The following is a 9,129-nucleotide window of genomic DNA, read 5'->3' as shown; positions in this document are numbered from 1 at the left end:
AGTGGAGCTTTTACCAGGCGCGGAATTACCTAATTCCGGCCTCAGCAAAATTGTCAAATTTGCGCACGTTGGTGCAAATTTTACGAGATCAGGGAGTCACGGGTATTCTGTAGAAATATATTTTTTACATTATTTAAGCATTGTAAATACTACCTTATCATAAAAGATAAATAACAATGTTTAAAAATATAAAATCTACGGAAACATTTCCCCCCCTGTCCCCGAATCAGGTTGCAAGCTGTGGCAAAGAACATTTTATTGTTTTATTAGACTTTGATAACAGTAGTTAACAAAATAATATTATTTTTGCAGAAACAAACTGGTGAGAAACCTACACGAGGCATAAAACATTTATAGACTTCATTAAATGGATAAAACTTCTAGTTTTAGTACTTTACAAATATTACAAATATTATACAAATGTACAATTTACAGGTGTGTAAAAAAATAAGGATTCAAAAATTTTTTGCTTGGTCAGTGAAAGGAAATGTTAAAGCAATTTTAGACGATCCTCCATCTAAAAATCAATGAAAAGTTTGTTTCTTTGAAGATACAGCACACACTAGAATTTACAGCTGAATACAAGCTGGTTTCGATAAGTTTACACACACATATCTCTGTACTCGCGCGACAAACAAACTTAACTTAAGGGTACCGGTGTGAATTGGCCATTGCCTTCTTTGCTTGGAGGGTTACTTGAAATTATACTTAGTCACTTTAAGTTTAATGTGAATAAAGACTGTACTGACATGACCCTGAAAGTGATTGAAGGAAAATGTATCAAAAATATCCATATTATTCACAGAAAGATCTAATTGAAATATAATTACTCCAAGTATAATTACCAGTAATTATCATGTCAATACTCAACCCTCTGCCGTTGTTTATTCAATGAATGATGATCTTCATACAAACTAAGAATAAACATAATTTTGGTTAAAATAATTATTCTTTTTGCTTTAGTCGGGGCGCTATCATAAACTGAACCTTTGACCCCCCAACCAGGATATTTATTCATTTCCTCTCTTCTTCCCTTCTTCCCCTCCTCTTCCCTTCTTCCCCTCTTCTTCCCTTCTCCATCTCCTCTTCCCTCTTATCCGTCCATTACCCCCTTCTCTCTCCTCTCTTTCCTTTTCTTCCTTAATATCTCCTTTTCTCCTCTTTTTTAATCCTTTCCCTTTCCAATTCCTTCCCATCTAATCCCCCGCTCCTCCCTTTCCAATTCCTTCCCATATAATCCCCCGCTCCTCTCTTTCCAATTCCTTCCCATCTAATCCCCCGCTCCTCTCTTTCCTGCCTCCAACTACAAGCTACAGGGTTGTACAAAATGTTTTTATTGGCAATAAATCATAACGGAATATAAACAAACAAAATGGGGGTCTACAGCAGAGAACGGAGAGTTGGCTATCGGCAATCAAACTTATTTAAATTTTTAAATTAATTTTTTAGGACTTTTTCTTCTTAAATATTAAATTGTTGTATTTAAATTTATTTAATACTGTAGAATATTGATGAATATTTTTGTTGTTGACCCTGTAGAGCACTCCTCTAACCCTTCCCTCATCTAAATATCAATAAGATACTAGATCTAAACCCATACTCAGCTCATGGGGGGGGGGGGCATTCATTGTACAAGATATATAAGAATATACACTGGAATTCAGTAAATAGTTTTTGTAGATTTCGAAGTGATGTTTAAAACAGTTCGAAAGACTAGATTTTAAGGATAATATGTTGCAAAATTTAACCAATTTTCTAAAACCATATTGTTTAAAAAGAAAAAGGTGGCAAGCCATTCAAAAAGAACTTCAAAGGGATTAAGCCTTTGCCACAAAATAAAATTTTCTAATTTTGCATCCTTATGATGAAAACCTTTGATATTTCAAACTTTGATGATTGAATCTAACAGAATTCATAGTTTGAAATATCATAGGTATCACAACATTAGGTTGCAAAGATATAGGGATTAGAAAATTAGAGTTTGTTACAAAGACTTAATTGCTTTGTTGTAGTTCGAGTAGATGAAAAGATATACAAGGTTGTATATTGATAGATTATTATAAAGAAGGCGTGTCAATAATTTCTATTTTCTTGTTGTCAGCTGTAAATGGGGTCTACACATAGTTTTCACACTTTGATATACTCCAGGTACATATAGTTTTCACACTTTGGAGAGTAAACAAGATTGGTTCTGTTCTACATAATATACTCCAGGTAAATATAGTTTTCACACTATAGAGAGTAAACAAGATTGGTTCTGTTCTACATAATATACTCCAGGTACATATAGTTTTCACACTTTGGAGAGTAAACAAGATTGGTTCCGTTCTACATGATATACTCCAGGTACATATAGTTTTCACACTATAGAGAGTAAACAAGATTGGTTCCGATCAACATAATATACTCCAGGTACATATAGCTTTCACACTATTGAAAGTAAACAAGATTGGTTCCGTTCTACATAATACACTCCAGGTAAATATAGCTTTCACACTATGGAGAGTAAACAAGATTGGTTCCGTTCAACATAATATACTCCAAGTACATATAGTTTTAACATTATGTAGAGTAAACAAGATTGGTTCCGTTCTACATAATATACTACAGGTACATATAGCTTTCACACTATGGAGAGTAAACAAGATTGGTTCCGTTCAACATAATATACTCCAGGTACATATAGTTTTCACACTTTGGAGAGTAAACAGGATTGGTTCCGTTCAACATAATATACTCCAGGTACATATAGTTTTAACACTATGGAGAGTAAACAAGATTGGTTCCGTTCAACATAATGTGCTATAGAAGTCAAGGTATAGTTTTTTACTAAAAGAGAAAAATGGGGTTGGTTCCGTTCAACATGATGTACCCTAGGAGTCTAGGTTTAGATTATTACTTGGAGAGTAAACAAGATTGGTTCCGTTCTACATAATGTGCTATAGAAGTCTAGGTATAGTTTTTTACTAAAAGAGAAAAATGGGGTTGGTTCCGTTCAACATGATGTACCCTAGGAGTCTAGGTTTAGTTTATTACTAGAAGAGTAAAATGGAGTTGGTTCCATTCTAAATAATATACTCCAGTTATAGTTTCATACTAGAAGAGTAAATGGAGTTGGTTCCATTCTAAATAATATACTCCAGTTATAGTTTCATACTAGAAGAGTAAATGGGGTTGGTTCCATTCTAAATAATATACTCTAGGAATAGTTTACTACTAGGAGAGTAAATGGGGTTGGTTCCGTTCTAAATAATATACTCTAGGAATAGTTTACTACTAGGAGAGTAAATGGAGTTGGTTCCATTCTAAATAATATACTCTAGGAATAGTTTACTACTAGGAGAGTAAAATGGGTTTGGGTTCCGTTCTACATAATATATTCTAGGTATAGTTTAATATTAGATCCACTGTTGATTCGCTACTAGCTGCACTGTTCCGAAATTAATATATGAAATCTTGCAGTTTATAAACCGGTTTTAAAAGGAAGGAGCCTAATATTGTGTTGATAGTTTTGATAGCATCCTGCTTTGCAATTATTTAACTATCAATATCTATAATAATTAGGAAATGATATACTAACAAACAATTTCAGACATCTTCCCATAATTACCTTTCCTCAGAGAGGAGGATAGAAGGGAGGTTGGAGTTTAATATCATGGTTGGAATTTCCCCCTGTCTACTCTGGGTTATTGTGTTACCATATGCAAATTCTTAAAGAAGAATTCTCTATCATTGGTATTCTGTATTCCCACTGGGGGTTTAATTCTGCTAAATTGTCGGGAAACTGAGAATTAAAACTATTCTTTAGATTGGAATTCATACCAAACAACAATAAGATAAAATTCAAATATACTTATACACCCCCCCCTCAAACATCCCTTCTGTACCCAGTATTCTATCTAAAATACAAAATAAGGTTTGTATTTTATTGTACTTATGTAGTATTTAAGTATATAAACTTTATCAAACTTTCATACACCTTGTCAACATTATATAAACCTTCTCAACGTTATATAAACCTTGTCAACATTATATAAACCTTCTCAACATGATATAAACTTTATATAAACCTTGTCAACCTTACTCCTACCTAATACAAACTTTGTCAACCTTATTCCAACCTTATATAAACCTTCTCAACCTTATTTCAACTTTATATAAACCTTGTCAACCTTACTCCTACCTAATACAAACTTTGTCAGCCTCATTCCAACCTTAAATGAACCTTCTCAACCTTATATAAACCTTCTCAACCTTATATAAACTTTCTTAATCTTATATAAACCTTCTTAACCTTACTCAAACCTTCTCAATTTTATATTAACCTTGTCAACCTTACATAAACCTTATATAAACTTTCTTAATCTTATATGAACCTTCTCAACCTTACTCAAACCTTCACAACTTTATATAAACCTTGTCAACCTTACTCAAACATTCTCAACTTTATATAAACCTTGTCAACCTTATATCAACTTTGTCAACATTATATAAACCTTGTCAACCTTACTCCCACCTTGTCAATCTTATTCCAACCTTATATGAACCTTGTTAACCTTATATAAACATTGTCAACCTTATTCCAAGGTAATATAGACCTTGTCAACCTCATAAAAACCCTGCCGACCTTATTCCAACCATATATAACCTTGTCAACCTTATATAAACATTGTTAACTTTATTCCAACCTTATATAAACCTTGTCAACCTTATATAAACATTGTCAACCATATATAAACATTGTCAACTTTATTCCAACCTTAAATAACCTTGTCAACCTTATATAAACATTGTCAACTTTATTCCAACCTTATATCAACCTTGTCAACCTTATATAAACATTGTCAACTTTATTCCAACTTTATATAAACCTTGTCAACCTTATATAAACATTGTCAACTTTATTCCAACCTTATATAAGCCTTGTCAACCTTATATAAACCTTGTCAACCTTACATAAACCTTCTTTATCAACCTATTGAATATTTGAATAACTGCCAAGTCATTCCACCACCATTACTGTGTGATACTAACAACAGAATGAATTATTGAGGACAGTGATATCACACCCTCGACCTTATGGACTTGGGTGGGAGGTAGTGTGTTTGTGTGAAAATATGGGCGGAACGATTAATGCTAAAAATTTCGGAAACTGAAAAGAATTCTCGTCTGCTGAGAAAGAAAAATAAATAAATATGAAATGTGAAGGACTAGTGAAAAGATATTAAATTACGATAGTTTTCCAGTCATTAGCGAAACCTTTGTCGGAACTATAGACTGGGCGGTTAATTAGTTGAATAGAGTAAACAGACTGCTAGAACGGAGACGGATTGTTCATCCTGTCATCCTGTCAAAGGAGCAGGGACAAATTCATCCTGAACCTACTTCTGAAACAAAGGAATAGGGATGAATTCATCCTGAACCTACTTCTGAAACAAAGGAGCAGGGATGAATCTATCCTGAATCTAATCCTAAAACAAAGTGGAAGGGATCATTTCATCCTGAACCTACTCCTAAAACTAAGAAACAGGAATGAACATCCTGAACCTACTCCTGAAACAAAGGAGCAGGGATGAACATCCTGGACCTACTCCTGAAACAAAGAAGTAGGGATAAACATCCTGAACCTACTCCTGAAACAAAGGAGCAGGGATGAACATCCTGAACCTACTCCTGAAACAAAGAGCAGGAATGAGCATCCTGAACCTACTCCTGAAGCAAATGAGAAGGAATGCACATACTGAACCTAATCCTCAAACAAGGAGCAGGTATGAACATCCTTAACCTACTTCTGAAACAAAAGAGGAGGAATGAACATACTGAACCTAATCCTGAAACAAAAGAACAGGAATGAGCATCCTAAACCTACTCATGAAACAAAGGAGGAGGAATGAACATCCTGAACCTACTCCAGAAACCAAGGAGTAGGAATGAATATCCTGAACCTACTCATGAAACAAAGGAGGAGGAATGAACATCCTGAACCTACTCCAGAAACCAAGGAGTAGGAATGAAAATCCTGAACTTACTCCTAAAACCAAGGAGCAGGAAAGAACGTCCTGAACCTACGCTGAAACATGGAATGAATATCCTGAACCTGCTCCCGAAACAAAGGAACAGGGGTGAACATCCTGAACCTACTCCTTAAACAAAGGAACAGGAATGAGCTTCCTGAACCTACTCCTGAAACAAAGAAGCAGGAACGAACCAAAGGAGCAGGGACAAATTCATCCTGAAACTACTTCATAAACAAAATAGTAGGGAAGAATGTTTCCTGAACCAGCTCCTGAAACAAAGCTAGCAGAAGGGATGAATTCATACTGAACCTACTCCTGAAACTAAGCTAGAAGTAGGGATTAATTCATACTGAACCTACTCCTGAAACAAAGCTAGGAGTAGAGATAAACTCATACTGAACCTACTCCTGAAACAAAGCTAGGAGTAGGGATAAACTCATACTGAACCTACTCCTGAAACAAGGCGAGGAGTAGGGATGAATTCATACTGAACCTACTCCAGAAACGAAGCTAGGAGTAGGGATAAATTCAAACTGAACCTACTCCTGAAACAAGGCGTGGAGTAGGAATAAATTCATACTGAACCTAATCTTGAAACAAGGCGTGGAGTAGGAATGAATTCATACTAAACCTACTCCTGAAACAAAGCTAGGAGTAGGGATAAACTCATACTGAACCTACTCCTGAATTAAGGCGATGAGTAGGGATTAATTCATACTGAACCTACTCCTGAAACAAAACTAGGAGTAGGGATAAATTCATACTGAACCTACTCCTGAAACAAGGCGAGGAGTAGGGATGAATTCATACTGAACCTACTCCTGAAACTAAGCTAGGAGTAGGAATGAATTCATACTGAACCTACTCCTGAAACTCAGGAGCAGGGACGAATTCAGCTTATACCAAATCACAAATCAAATGAGTTTTGTTAAATTCAGGATTCTTGATCTCCGGATGGTTTCTTCGGAATGTGTATACTCGAGACAGAGGATCTCCGAACCATGAAATGACAATAGACATAATCTGTCTCGTTCTACTCTCCCTCCTCCTCCTCCTCCTCCTCTTACGCTTGTAATTGTGCGTTCTAAAGGTTTAATCGGTTTAGCTCTTGCTTTAAAACCAAATAATAACTTTATATTTAAAATGCTACCAGTGTTGAAAAAAGGATTTTTTTACGAATATATGATTAAACTTTTTTCATGCCTCATTTCCTGTAATAGATTTGGAAGGGAAAAGATAATTAGTATTTGCGTTCAGTTGTGTATTTTTACTTGAAATCTGCCAGCTTATTTCTTGCTGTACACATAATATCAATAATTCTACAGCGAAGTGCATGGAATTTTCAGTTTTTACCCTCATTTCAAATTATTCGGAATTATTAGTTTTGGCGCGAAATAAAGATATTAAAGAAAATTTGTTCAGGATTGAGTGTACAGAGACCCTCCATTTTCTCACATTTTTGGCGGGAAAAACATATGAAATTGTTGATTGATTAATTTCTAATGGTGGAGCATGTTTTTATTCAAAAATAATTTAACTGTTTACATCTCCATTGTACGTGTGATTTATTTTAAGCCAAATGTTAAAAAAATTAATAAGAAAGTTTTCAGCTCTTTACGTTAAAAGATGCTGAACCAGATATTTGGTTTTAGTTTCCGGTCTCTCATTCTATTTCCGGATTTCATTGGAAATTTCTTCTGACTGATCAACTCTCAGAGGAAGTAATATCTTGGAATCAGCAAACTTGGCTAGCACTGAGCATCCAAGAACCAAAAAGGAAAAAATTAAAACATTTTTACAATTCAATATTCTTTAACACTTTATTACACAAGCTTAACATGTCAAACCAATGTTGATGTTTGAAGATGGCTCTAATTTCTTTCAATTTGTCATATATGAAAATATCTATGTTTCAATTGATCAGAACTTTTTGATTGAGAGGTTTTCTTATCCAAATTTCTAAAACTTTTTTTTATAAAAGTACTTAATTTAAGTTTCTTTAATTTGAATGCATTACTTTCTGTTCATCCTATATACGTACATACTTCAGATTAAAACCTACTGCTACTACGTGTAACTGTACGTATAATGACTATAGTATACTAGAACGTATACCAAGGAATCTCTAGGTATCTCTATGAGTACAAGAGGTGTATACTAGAACGAATACCAAGGAATCTCTAGTTATCTCAATGAGTACAAGAGGTGTATACTAGAACGAATACCAAGGAATCTCTAGTTATCTCAATGAGTACAAGAGGTGTATACTGGAACGTATATCAAGGAATCTCTAGGTATCTCTATGAGTACAAGAGATGTATACTAGAACGTATACCAAGGAATCTCTAGGTATCTCAATGAGTACAAGAGGTGTATACTAGAACGTATATCAAGGAATCTCTAGGTATCTCTATGAGTACAAGAGGTGTATACTAGAACGTATATCAAGGAATCTCTAGGTATCTCTATGAGTACAAAAGGTGTATACTAGAACGAATACCAAGGAATCTCTAGGTATCTCAATGAGTACAAGAGGTGTATACTAGAACGTATATCAAGGAATATCTAGGTATCTCTATGAGTACAAGAGGTGTATACTAGAAAGTATATCAAGGAATCTCTAGGTATCTCTATGAGTACAAGAGGTGTATACTAGAACGTATATTAAGGAATCTCTAGGTATCTCTATGAGTACAAGAGGTGTATACTAGAACGTATATCAAGTAATCTCTAGGTATCTCTATGAGTACAAGAGGTGTATACTAGAACGTATATCAAGGAATCTCTAGGTATCTCTATGAGTACAAGAGGTGTATACTAGAACGTATATCAAGGAATCTATAGGTATCTCTATGAGTACAAGAGGTGTATACTAGAACGTATATCAAGGAATCTAGGTATCTCTATGAGTACAAGAGGTGTATACTAGAACGTATATCAAGGAATCTCTAGGTATCTCTATGAGTACAAGAGGTTTGGATGGTATCTGTATCAGTATATCAGTATTTACAACTAGATTAACTTATCAGAGATTTGAATACCAACCTTATACACGGTACATTCTTAATTATCTAGTCTCCAGAACCTGGGATTAACCAAGGATAAACTTTAA

This window comes from Eurytemora carolleeae, unplaced genomic scaffold, assembly GCF_000591075.1.
Source record: "Eurytemora carolleeae unplaced genomic scaffold, Eaff_2.0 scaffold142, whole genome shotgun sequence".
NCBI lineage: Eukaryota > Metazoa > Arthropoda > Copepoda > Calanoida > Temoridae > Eurytemora > Eurytemora carolleeae.
This window is presented reverse-complemented; position numbering follows the sequence as displayed.